This window comes from Salmo salar, chromosome 09 (genome assembly GCF_965601325.2).
Source record: "Salmo salar chromosome 09, fSalSal1, whole genome shotgun sequence".
NCBI classification, from domain to species: Eukaryota; Metazoa; Chordata; class Actinopteri; order Salmoniformes; family Salmonidae; genus Salmo; species Salmo salar.
Genome location: NC_138299.1, coordinates 135,381,592 through 135,395,700, shown reverse-complemented (window position 1 = coordinate 135,395,700; position 14,109 = coordinate 135,381,592). Strand labels below are relative to the sequence as shown.

At 43.8% G+C, this 14,109-nt stretch overlaps 1 protein-coding gene across 2 annotated transcripts in view; it reads right to left on the bottom strand.

Moving 5' to 3' along the window:
• traf4a (tnf receptor-associated factor 4a) overlaps nt 1-14,109 on the bottom strand; it is a 51,492-nt gene that overhangs the window by 12,836 nt on the left and 24,547 nt on the right.

The window sequence follows — 14,109 nt, the reverse complement described above, 5'->3', positions numbered from 1 at the left end:
GAACATCTCATATGTACTGTGAAATCATTTACTAATCTCCATCATTAGAGCCTCATCTATTTGATGTTGATGATGCGTTTTAGAGCCACAGGGCCGGACTGCATGACGCAGAGCTGTGGGCTACATCCCAAACAACACCCTACTCCCTATATAGTGCACAATGTTTTACCAGGGCCCACAAAAGTAGTGCACTGTATAGGGAATAGGGGGCCATTTGGTACGTGGGGCTGTGTAGTGACTCTTCCCCCATATAGAGAAAGGAAATAGAAACAGAGAGAAAGGTGCTCCTTGCTGGACTAGACAGGGGAGATGTAAGCAGCGCAGGAAAGCAGGGTTTACAGGTGAAGGACCCACCCAGGCTGCTCCTCTGCTCTGCCTGACACAAAGAGGCAGACAGTCGAAAAAAACGTAGTCACCGCCTGTCAGGATTATTCCCTCCCTGCTTTGCAGAGAAAGTCCTGCAGCCACGCATTCATCTGCTTGGCCCGCTGTTCATAATGCTACCCGACTCTACAGCCCGCTTGTTTGTGGAGCTCACTGCCGCTTTGTGACAGCACATTAGCAGAGAGAGGAGGGGGCATTGGACTAATAATAGCTTCTATACAAGTCTTCCCCTTCTCTTGACAAACCATTTCGATGACTACTTGAAGACCTTCTTACAGTGGAGAGTAAGGTTGCACTAACGACTGTTTAATGCCCTTGACTACTTCAATGCCCACCTCCAATCACTCAGCACTGTGTGGCTGTGAGAGGATCAACAATATTGTTATTCTAACACTGAAAAAAGGGAAAATGACTTTGCATACATACAGTACAGCCTGGTCACCCGCAGGGACCTTGCACCCTGTCCACTTGACTCACAAACCAACGGCATTACTGATACCCACAGTTTCACTCCAACTAGGCTACAGTTTCACAGGAGAAAAATGTGCCTACTACGATACACAGGTCAGAGATAACAGTGCCTGACTTGAACACAGCTCTCACAAGCAAAGTCAATGATTACACAGGGTGAGAGGCTGATAAACTACAAACTAACCAATCACTCATGTTGGGAAAGCACTGCAGACAGAACTGCTCAATAACCACATAGCGTGTTTAATATAATCACCACATTAAAATGTCAATGGGTTCCCATCCTTTCCCTGTCTCTAATACCGTGAGAGTAGCCTAGGCTCCACAGCTGTTGTGCTGCAGTGCAGGGAGGCCAAAATCCGATCCAGCAGGCCCGCGGACCAAAACAGCAGAAGGCTGGATGAGTATGCCCCACACCTAATTACATGTTCAAAATCACCCACTTATCTGGTCAGACAACAGCCTTCTCCCCAGCTCTAATTAGGGGCATTTCCCCTCCATGGGTGAAAGTCCCCCCCCAGCATTACCCTATTATTTCCCTGTACCCCCCTGACCCATCCCCCACTCCCCAGCCCCTAATTGCACCCTCTCTCTTGCCCTCAAATCCTCTTGTAGGCCCTGAGAGCAGATTAAACAGCCATCCATTGAGCCCAGTGATAGCGATGAGGACAGCAATCACAACATTGTACCGTCACCCTCCATATGCCTCGTGACAGGCAGACGGCCACTGAGAAGAACAAGACAAATCCCCCAGGTTTGGTTGGCTTGCAGAAGACTGCAGACAGGCTGTCTAGGGACAGTACATTACAGCTACCACACACAGAGAAAGAGGAGATGGCTCCTGATCTCCCTGACGGCCAGGGAGACCCCAGACCCTAACCAGGTTTACAATAGTAAAGGGCATGGCTGTGGAGAGCTAAACAAAACTCTCAGAGGAGTTTATGAGAGTTCTGGAGAGCAGGACGTCTGTGACCTATTAACGTCCAAAAGTGAGTTCTACTATTGCTGTGAGAGGTTGTCTACGTCCCAAATAGTACCCCATTCCTTAAATAGTGCACTACTTTTGACCAAGGCCGATAGGCCATTTGGGACTTAGAGGGCCATTTGGGACTTAGAGGAGGTATTTTCAAACTCAGAGATCTTATCAAGACACTTGACTGGGTTGTCTGGCAAGTAGCTGTATCAGGCCTGGGTTGCTTGTCTTCTCTGGAAGCTTACCCTGAGGTTTTATGTCCATCCTCATGCAAAATAATTTTATTTTGAAGTAAAGAAGTGGATTAACTCTTCTACACAAACAAGATCTTAAATGCCATTAGTTCCTTTTATTCAGGCTTCCTGGCTTTCAGTCGATCCCAATTCCATGCTTCTGCTAGCAGAATGTTGGGAGAAAACAGGGATCTTGTTTCATCTCAGCAGGAGTTCCCTTAATCCCCTAAATCCAACAGTTTTTTGTGTGTATATGAATGTGTGTGTGTATGTGTTATAACTCACATCAAATTATCACCCTCTTGTTTCCAACAGTAATGAGGCTGTCATTATAACTGCCCTTTACAAGCCCGTTGACAGACTCGCCTCCTGTCCAGGAGGTGTACTTGTACATCAAACTGCCTCCTGTCCACAGAAACATGACCCTAAGGTCCATTCTGGCTTGCACAATATACCATATACACAATAAACCTATCCTATGCAATGCTGAAAGGGAGAAAATGTAAACCCGTTCCAGTTGAATTAAATGGCCTATCGTAAAACTACATTTCCTGTTGTTTATACGATGCCTAGTAGTAACCAACAACAGCTTGGGAGATTTCTTGCTGATGTTAGTAGCAGTTGGAGCTAATGAAAGGACTCTAAATCACAGCTCTCCTTCAAAAGATAAAGAGCCTCCATCACATTTGACTAAATACACTACATGACCAAAAGTATGTGGACACCTGCTCATCGAACATCTCATTCCAAAATCATGGGCATTAATATGGAGTTGGTCCCCCCTTTGCTGATATAACAGCATCCACTCTTCTCGGAAGGCTTTCAACTAGATTTTGGAACATTTCTGCGGGGACTTGCTTCCATTCAGCCACAAGAGCATTAGTGAGGTCGGCCACTGATGTTGGGCGTTTAGGCCTGACTCTGAGTCTGTGTTCCAATTCGTCCCAAAGGTGTTCGAGGGAGTTGAGGTCAGGGATCTGTGCAGGCCAGTCAAGTTCTTCCACACCGATCTCGACAAACCATTTCTGTGTGGACCTTGCTTTGTGCACGGGGGCATTGTCATTTTAAATACTGAAACAGGAAAGGGCCATCCCCAAACTGTTGCCACAAAGTTGGAAGCACAGACTCGTCTAGAAAGTCATTTTATTCTGTAGCGTTAAGATTTCCCTTCACTGCAACTAAGGGGCCCAGCCGAACCATGAAAAACAGCCCCAGACCATTATTCCTCCTCCATCAAACTTTACAGTTGGCACTGTGTATTGGGGAAGGTAGCTTTCTCCTGGCATCCACCAAACCCAGATTTGTCCGTCGGACTGCCAGATGGTGAAGCGTGATTCATCACTCCAGAGAACACGTTTCCACTGCTCCAGAGTCTAATGGCGGCAAGCTTTACACTACTCCAGCCGACGCTTGGCATTGCGCATGGTGATCTTAGGCTTGTGTGCGGCTGCTCGGCCTTGGAAACCCATTACATGAAGCTGCCGACGTACAGTTCTTGTGCAGGCGTGGCTTCTAGATGCAGTTTGAAACTTGGTAGTGAGTATTGCAACTGAGGACAGACCATTTTTAAGCGCTTCAACTCTTGGTGGTCCCGTTCTGTGAGCTTGTGTGGCCTATCACTTCACAGCTGAGCTGTTGTTGCTCCAAGACGTTTCCACTTCACAATAACAGCACTTACAGTTGACTGGGGAAGCTCTAGCAGGGCAGAAATTTGACAAACTGACTTGTCGTCCTAAGACGGTGCCACCTTGAAAGTCACTGAGCTCTTCAGTAAGGACATTCTACTGCCAATGTTTGTCTATGGAGATTGCATGGCTGTGTGCTCGATTTTATACACCGGTCAGCACCGGGTGTGGCTGAAATAGCCGAATCCACTGATTTGAAGGGGTGTCCACATACTTTTGTATATATTGTACCTTTTCATTCAGAGAAGAGACAACGGAGATGAGAGAAGTGATCCGAAGTACACTCCATATCCACATGAGTGAAGAGGTCTGTAGAACAGTGGAGGGAGAGATGGAGAGAGTCATTGGGCAGTGACTGGGTGAATGAATGGCCCCTAGTCAAAGAACAGCCAGAATTTGCTTCACAAATGGCACCCTATTCCCTATAGTGCACTATTTTTGTCTAGAGACCTTTAAACCCTGGTCAAAATAAGTGCACTATATAGGGCATAGGGTGCCATTTGAGACACATTCAGAGGGATCCCCTGGATGAGGAAGGAGGTGGAGGACACGGGGTGAAGCAGGTGTTTCTACCTATGGAACCTGATACGATGGGAGGGTATCATTCCCTGCTCCTGCTGAATGCGGACTCAGTTTACAGCCTGGACAAAGGCAGGGGCAGCAGCCCAAATATGCAGCCCCTATTCCCTACATAGTGCACTACTTTTGACCAGGATCCATAGGGCTCTATTTCGGAAAAAGGTTCCATTTGGGAAGCAGCGAGGCTCACCTCAGACTTCTTCTTTGTCCCTGGGAGGAGAAGGAACTACCTCCACTTTCTCTATGTTTAACACTTTCTGGGTTACTACATGACTCCATATGTGTTATTTCATAGTTTTGATGTCTTCACTATTATTCTATAATGTAGAAAGTAGTAAAATAAAGAAAAACCCTGGAATGAGTAGCTGTGTCCTAACTTTTGACTGGTATTGCACATCTTGTTTTGTTTTGCCTTTTTTAATCGGGGTTTGATTGACTGATGCATAGAGGACATGCTTGTACAGCAAATGTCATTTGTAAAATCATATCTGACTCACATCATTGGTGTTGGAATGTCCAGTCAGTGACAGCTTAATGTGAACTGACCATGTCTGACTATCTGAAGGTCATGGACGTCAACAAGAGTTGATTCAGCCTCATAGGTATTAGGCCTAGTTCCTCAAGATCCAGTTTGTTCAAGCCTGGATCCAGACAGTATGTATCCTGTATCTACTCTACTGCAGACACTCTTAAGACATTTTCATGAGTCTTTCTACTGTTGTTCTCAGCCACAATAGCACAAATGATGCAAGTGAAGGAAAGCCAACTAGGCCTCATACTACAAGGACAAGTGTGTGGGTGGTTGTCTGGCAGCGTTTCCATGGCTCTCTCTCTCTTCCTGCTCTCCCTTCAACATACTGGATGCGTCCCAAATGGCACCCTATTCCCTTTATAGTGCACAGAGCTCTATGGGCCCTGTGCAGTATAAAGAGAATAGGGTGCAACCACTCTCCAACCACTCTCCTCACTAGGATAAAAGATATTGACTAAGGTAGAAGAAACCCATGGGGAAAACTACTGTGTTTAAATAGCCTACAGACAGACATAGCATTCAGACAGTGAGCATCCCCATCCAAGAGATGAGCTTCGTGATCAACACAAAATATACACTTGTGGCCAAAAATATTGGCACCCTTGCACTTTTTTCAAAAAATACACAATTTCGAAAATGGCCTGGACAATATTATTGGCACCTTCTATAAATAGTTAGAAATCATTTGATTTCAAGCAGGTGTTTCTCCTTTACTTTGGAATTGAACTCACCTGTAGTGAGTTGCAGGTGCCTGCAATATAAAAATCACAAATTTAACCAGTTTGAACAGAGAAAATAACTCCTTCTCCTGTTTTATGTCACTGTGTGTACCGCAATAAGCATGGAGAAAATAAAGAAAACCAGATAATTATCTGAAGAGGTCAGACACAAGATTGTAGCCAAGCATGGACAATCAATCTCAAGGCTAGAACTCCATCTCCAGAGACTTTGATGTTCATGTTTTCACCGTACGTAATGTTATCAAGAAGTTTAAGGCCAAAGCCCACTGTAGCCTACCTCCCTGGATGTGGCTGCAAGAGAAAAGTTGATGGAAGATTGCAGCAAAGGATTATCTGAATGGTGGAGAAAGCACCTCAATCAACTGCCACACAGATTCAAGCTGACCTTCAGACACAAGGTATGACAGTTTCAACAAGCACCATCTGTCGCCAACTCAATGAATGGGGGTTATATGATAGGAGACCCAGGGGGACCCTACTGCTGAGAGAGAGAGACATAAGAACGCCCAACTGCAATTTGGCAAAACACACCTGAACATGCCAAAATCCTTCTTGGAGAATGTTCTGTGGAGAGATGAGACCAAATTTGAGCTTTTTGGTAAAGCACACCATCTCTATTTTTACAGCAAAAAATTAAGCCTTCAACAAAAAGAGCACCTTCCCTACAGTCAAACATGGAGGTCAGTGACGTTTTGGGGTTGCTTTGCTGCCTCTGGCACTGAGTGCCTTGAACGGGTGCATGGTATTGTGAAATCAGGAGAATACCAAGGCATTTTGGAGTGCAATGTCAGACCCAGTGTCAGAAACATGGGTCTCCTTCAAAGGTCATGGGTCTTCAAGCAGGACAATGACCCAAAACACACTTCAAAAAGCACCCAGGAATGTTTCAAGACAAAACGCTGGACTGTTTTGAAGTGGCCAGCAATGAGTCCAGATCTAAATCCCATTAAAAACTTATGGAGAGATCTGAAAACAGCAGTTGGGAGAAGGCACCCTTCAAATCTGGGAGAACTGGAACAGTTTGCACAAGAGGAGTGGGCCAAACTGCCACTAAATAGGTGCAGGAAGCTCATTGATGGCTATAGGAAGCGCTTGATTGCAGTTATTTTGACCAAAGGCTGTGCTACCAATTATTAAGTCTAGGCTATTTTAAATGGATATATTAAGTTCTGAATAAAAAACAAAGGTTCTGTAATATTAAGTGAAATAAAGAATTGCGGAGACCAATTACATAATTTCAACTTAGTTACTTGAAAAAAAGTGCAAGGGTGACAATATTTTTGGCCACGACTGTAGGCCTATACCAAGGCCATCATATCAGTTCCTTATTCCACACAAGGAGGATGTGTCTCAGGAAGATAATACTTTTTGATTGATAAACAGTATTGGTAAGGATGCAATGTTGTGTTTAATGAGAGCTTCCTATAACTCAGGTGGTGGTCAGGTGAACCATAAAGAGCCACTGGGTGCGTCCGAAATAACACCCTATTGCCTATATAGTGCACTACCACTGTGTGTCTCGGTGATGCCATTCATGCACAGAGAAAGTGGAGGTAGTTCCTTCTCCTCCCAGGGACAAAGAAGAGGAATGGGGTGAGCCGGGCTGGGGTGAGCCTGGCTGCGTCCCAAATGGCACCCTATTCACATGTAGGGCCCTATGGGTCCTGGGCAAAAGTAGACCACTATAGGTGAAATGGTGCCATTACAGACGCAGGTATTGATCATGGGACAGCTCTCTAAAAAAATGTACAAAGATGGAAGTTCTTTAGATGCAAGTGATGGCACTAGTTTGCGCCACTTACTTAACAATATACATTTTTTCTTTGCAGTTCTCCGAGTGAGCTTAACAATTTGTGAGCACAAACCATCTGTAAGCTAATTCACACAGTCCTACCACGTTCAAAGGTTAGCGAAATATCAATTTGTTTTCAAATGCCATCTTTGTTTAGCAGCACTAAGATGACAGCCTTCCCTGTAGCTCAGTTGGTAGAGCATGGTGTTTGCAACACCAGGGTTGTGGGTTCGATTCCCACGGGGGGCCAGCACAGAAAAATAATGTATGAAATGAAATGTATGCATTCACTACTGTAAGTCGCTCTGGATAAGGGCGTCTGCTAAATGACTAAAATGTAAATGTAAAAAAAAATGACAGTTGTTGAAGGATAATAATGTGGTACCGTATATTTTCCAAGGGTTTTAGAATTGCATCATAATCAAGCTTTTGAATGCTGCTACGAATTGCCTGCATGGCAGCAGCTCTTTCCCCCCCCCCCGAGTAGAGCTTAGGGGAACAAGCTAGCACGTCAAAACCTGACAACAAAAAAGGGCAAAGTTATGTTCACTGACATCCTTGTAAGAAAAGGAACAGACGGATAGTTCTCTGACTTTTATGATATCAGACGTCTGTTCTGAGCCACAGGGAGTTAGTTCCCTGAGAATACATCATGGAATAGGTTCTGCACACTGTTCAGAGGGGGATCTGAGGTGGTTGATCGGTTGGAAACCAGGAGCGTCAGCTCTACACCGTTAGCCTACACTGTGACTCATAGTGGCACAGCTCTGATGCAAGTCGACTGTGTTCTGGCGCAACAGAAAACACTGACCCCCCCAAAGGGTCCAGCCACCTGCTAGAGCACAGAGGAGAGGGGGAACAGAGGGGGGGAGGGGGGCGAGAGGGAGGGATACAGCCATCTGCAAATTGGGCTCAAGTCTCTGAGACGCCATAATCCATGTTTAAGTGTGTGAGAGGAGGGGAGACGGAGCTTACACTCCCTCACAATCCCTGTTGCCGTCTCCTTCCGTCAATGTGACTGTGCTATAGACATGGAGTCTTCATCAGGGGAACCAGGGCCTCAGAATCTTCACGTAGCCTGCAAACTGCCAACCCAACTGCCAACCCAGCACAACACAGCGATATGAAACCCTTTCTTGTCGACTTTGTACTTTTGTAATAGTCAATCGGATGAAAATACTGTCAACTGAGTAATTTTATGGTTTCCTTGAACTCGCTTGAACTGGCAAACCTTCACTGGTGATCTATAGCTCAGCTGGCAGAGTTAAGTGCTTCATTGGGTTTGTAATGAATCCTCTCCAATGGGATAGACTGGATTTAACTGTACTGTTTAGCCTACATGTACTTGGATTGTACTCAAATAGCATAAATAAATTAGCAAATGTAATGCGTTCCAGGGCTCTAAATTAACATTTTTCACTGGTAGCACTTGGGCATACATGAAATTTAGGAGCAGCAGAAAATAATGTTTTTTTAATTGATTTAGGTACAGCCTATATCGAACCTGTATAAATTCTAGCAACTGTTTAAGAATGTTGTGCTCTAGAAACTAATATGTAACACTGCAAACACACTAGTTTATTGTAAAAGCTAAAATGTTGATAAGAATACCTGTCATTGCAATTACAAAGTCATTTGTAGAATATTAGATTTCTACATTGTGTAAAAGCACTATTTTCCCATCGAGATGCATTAAATTGAAAATTGTACACCGTCACTTTAAAAACGTCAGGTTCGTGATGATGAGATAAAAGAGAACTGTCAATAATTTATTGCTATGATCAAAGATCATGGACATACTGACAAGATACATGTCTCTCTGCCGTAACAATGGGAGTTGTCCACAAAGTGGCTGTCCAGCTCCCACCTATCCTTTTTTTGGATTGGTGGATACATTTAATTTTTTTCATCCTTTTTTGAATATTCAATGAGGGTTGTTGAATTGAACCACCTGTATTCAATGAAGAGAGATGCTATGCTACTAGGCTTATGCCATAAATATATGCATAGCCATCTCGTAGTGCTGGTTACTGCTTTTTGAGGTTGGTTCGATTATTTAAAAAAGAATCACGTTAACAACACAGAATTAAACAAATTATACAAGTCCCATGATGGTAGTGACTGCCCATTACTGCTTATCACTTATTAACCATCATTTATTCACATTACTTTACTTGAATAAAATATTTCATTTGTTGTATATATTACAATTGTTTTATTTGCTGACTTTATTATTTCATTCCAAGTCATCATCTCATCTCTTTAGAGCTGCTGCCTATGCTGTCTGCCAAAATCACTATTTTAGTAGTTCTTCAAAGTAAATAAAGCACACTTTTATGACTGCTGAATATCAACTATCAATCACTTAGATCATGTATTTTCTGGTAGAGATACCTCACGAAGCAACAGCTGCTCTCTATACCCCCTCACGATCGTGCATTGTTCGGTCTCTTCCGTAGCAGGCGTAAAAGAAACGGACCTGAAAAGTAGATGCGCAATGGATTATGGTTATTGTAGTTAATTACCATGTATAATATTGGCTTGTTGGAAACTACAACTCCCTACTGCATCATACAGTTCGGGATCTGATTTTTCTCTACAGAAAAAAAAACGAACTAAATGGAATTCAAATAATTCAACCGACATCGGCAAACAAATTAACCAACATTTTGGTTAATCGCTCAGCATCTCGAGACAACTTCGGTATAAAGTGTTTTTTTCTCTAAATTGCTTAAGCATTACGAAACTTCTATTCGAACAAATAAACCTCAAGTAGCAAATAATCCATGAATTATTTTGTTGACCAAATTCGACACGCTCATTGACCTCCATACAAAAACTCCCTGCTTGTTGGGCGAAACAACGAGAAAAACGCCACTTGCTGGAGGGAGACAGATTTTATGCCGAGTTGGGCCTCGCTCTTCCTCTTCTTCTCTGATCATAGTCCTAAAACCGGGAAATGAGTTACCTCTGGTTAGTTCAGCCATCCCTATTGGAAAAATGGAAAGGGAAAGAATAGGGTTTTGGAATCAATGACGAAAATAAGGTCTGAGATCAGGTTTAGGAGATCTTATACGTTTTGTTCTATGAGATATCAGTCAGGTAATATGACCTTTATGAATTATGAAGCCTTTATGTGCTTTGTGTTTTTTTTATTACATAAATTCAAAATTCACAAAAAGTGAAGTTAGCTGATGAAGATTATCTCATAGAACAAAACGTATAAGATCTCCCAAGCCTGTGTTTACAACAGACCTTATTTTCTACGTCTATCCAAAAACCCTACAACAAAACGCAGTAATCTTTCCCATTAGCTTTGTCCAACAAACCATGGTACAGTTAGTGCCTACAAAAAGATGCCATTACTATTTCTCTCTATTGATCTCCTGAAGAAGCTATCCCTTTTCCTTTCTTTCTGTGCCCCCAAATGTTTTGATATACTGGTAAATTTACCTGGTTGTTAGCCAGCCAATGAGGTAACAAAAAAGTCAAATCAAACTTTATTTGTCACATGCGCCGAATACAACAAGTATAGACCTTACCATGAAATGCTTACTTACAAGTCCTTAACCAACAGTGCAGTTCAAGACGAGTTAAGAAAATATTTACCAAACAAACTAAAGTAAAACAAAGTAGCAGCAGTGTACAAAACAAATGGGGGGGGGGGGGCTTGGGGGTAGAAGCTGTTAAGGAGCCTTTTGGTCCAAGACTTGGCGCTCCGTGCAGTAGCGGAGAAAACAGTCTATGACTTGGGTGACTGGAGTCTCTGACAATTTTATGGGCTTTCCTCTGACACTGCCTATTATATAGGTCCTAGATGGCAGGAAGCTTGGCCCCAGTGATGTACTGGGCCGTACGCAATACCAGGCGGTGATGCAACCGGTCAGGATGCTCTCGATGGTGCAGCTGTAGAACTTTTTGAGGATCTGGGGACCCATGCCAAATCTTTTCAGTCTCCTGAGGGGGAAAAGATTTTGTCGTGCCCTCTTCATAACTGTCTTGGTGTTTGGACCATGATAGTTTGTTGGTGATATGGACACCAAGGAACATGAAACTCTCGATCCACTCCACTACAGCCCTGTTGATGTTAATGGCTGAACAAAGTGACTGAACAAAGTATTAACGAATGGTTAATAACACGCAAGTAGTTCTAGAACGGCCCACAACATGGTTTATGATTTATCCTTGTGATCCGCTATAGCAGGGTTTCCCAAACTCAGTCCTGGCCCCCTACCCCCATAACCAACTCATCTAAATCAGCTGTGTAGTGCTAGGGCAAAAACCAAAACAGGTGACGAGAGTGGGCCCCAGGACCGAGTTTGGGAAACCCTGCGCTATAGAAAGATAAAAATGTTACGCCAGTGGGTCAGATCTTTTGACCTGGTTGGGTTTGAAGCAAGTCACTTTCGCTATAGTAATGGTGCAACCATGATGCTAACGAATCTGCACTCGCTTGTTTCTCTAGGGCTCTGAAACAACGCTACAGCAAAGCCTTATCATTACAACAATTATTATCTGGGAGATGTTTTTTATAGTTGCAAAGTGCTCCCAAAATAAAACTCCTGGTCGCACAGCAAAATATTTTGTCAGATATGCGGCCAAATTGGTCACACTTTAGAGCCCTGAATGCATTGCCAGATAATTTTTCCACCCACATTTTTTATATGCTGCCTGCATGCAGGAGGTACAAGTGAATCAATTAAATTTCATTAACTCCTGCTGATCTGGGTCCAGGGTGGGGGTTGAGATGGAGAACGGTCCCATCAATCCTACTGGGAGCTAGCTGGGCTCTGGCTGCACACCACACATGACTGCAGCCGCCCTCATACTCAACACATTCACAGCACAGATGAAGTACAAACAGCCAAGAAACCCCTTACAGCGACACACACTGTACACCCCCCCCCCCCCACCCCCCCACCCCACCCCAAGCAGGACCAGCAGTATCACTGCTCTGAGCACTTCAGTTGAACCCATGACAACCCATCTAAGAATGGGGACTTGATGAGGGCATGAAAAGGAGAAGGTTGTCTTTGATCTTAAATTTGAGCTGCATCCCAAATGGCACCCTATTCCCAATAGAGTGCACTACATTTGACCAGAGCCCTATAGGCCCTATATAGGGAATAGGGTGCAATTTGAGATGCACCCAAGGTGTAGAGGTAGTGGAGTGGGGTTGGTTGGGCTTCTCACAGGGCTTGGCTACCACCAGGGGCCAATGAAGGTTCTGGGTTTGACATGGCACACATGTGAGAAGGAGCCTCTAGCCTCTGAAGAAGTGCTAAGAGCTCCTGTCAAGGTATTTGAGGTGTGAAACACCCCACTCTGATCAGTACTGTCTGCTTCTACTCTCTTTACTACTCACACCCACACAACTCTAGTAAACTGGGGCACTATAAAACAGAGCAGAAGCTTAATCTTCAGTTTACACATATTGGACTCAAATTAGCATACACACACACAGTAAATGCATTTCCTCACACATGCATTTCCTGACGTTTTAATGACAGATGGCAGATCTAATTCTAGCTTTGCTTTCAGGGGGCAGATGTCTGCTGTGGGGGTGATCTGCAACGAGCGACGTCTGCTGCCTTTGAAGGGCTGGGGTGCCGCCACAGTAATCCTGAAGAATGCCAACCAATGCTGGGCAGTGGGGTCAGAGACTGGCTTATGACTAGCCCAAGCACTGATTGGCTTATTAAAAGAGGCACTTCGTCTTATTATAAACACATAGCATAAGACTAAGAGACTGTCCTTCCATCACTCCTCAAACACTGAGGATGTGTCACAATTGGCATACTATTTCTTATGTAGTGCACAACTTTTGACCAGGGCCCAACCTGAGTGAGCTACTGGAGCCAGAAAGTAAAGCATACATCAACACAGTAAATCTGAGACATAAAGGTGACATACTGCCCCCTTCTCAAACTCACAGGAGTTATTCAGACTCCTCTTACAAACACCTCACTAATCTCAGGTATTCACCGGCAGGATATCCGGCAGAGGAGAAGAGTGCAGGTTTGGTGTTAATCCTGAGGGATGAGAGAAACAGAAGAGTACTATTCCATCCCTGCTTCTTAAAGCGCTGTCTGTGATTAGTTAAGACACTGCTGGAGGTATAAGCTCCTTAATGCAGAGGTGAGATGGTTCCTCATTGGGAAATGAAATCTATTTGAGACCTCATGGGAGAGCCTACTTTAGGGATAAAGACTATAGCATCCCTGAGAAAGCGTAAGTAAATCCTCTGCACATTCTAACAAAGGCAAAAAGCTGTAAGATTGACGGAGATTAAAATGGCACTTTTTCCACTACTTACCACAAAAGTTGCCTTGATACTTACGACCAAACTGAAGTATGATGTAATCAGCAGACACATATCATACCGTAGACTAGATGTTTACCCCAGAAGGCATCCCACCACCAAAAAACACAGTCAGAGTACTGTGAGTAGAATGTCTATCATCCTCTAGACATGAGTAGGGCTGTGGCAGTCATGTACTGTAATTTCGTCAGCCGATTGTCAAACAAATAACTGCCAGTCTCACAGTAGTTGACCGTTCTTTAACATAAACACATGTAGCATCTCCTGGCAACCCCACATAGCCTACAAGCCACTGATGCAGACCTTTGGAACATCTACATTTTAAAAAGTCAAATAAATCCATGTAATATAGACTACACCATCACAATAAATACATTATTTATTTTAGACAGGTCTTA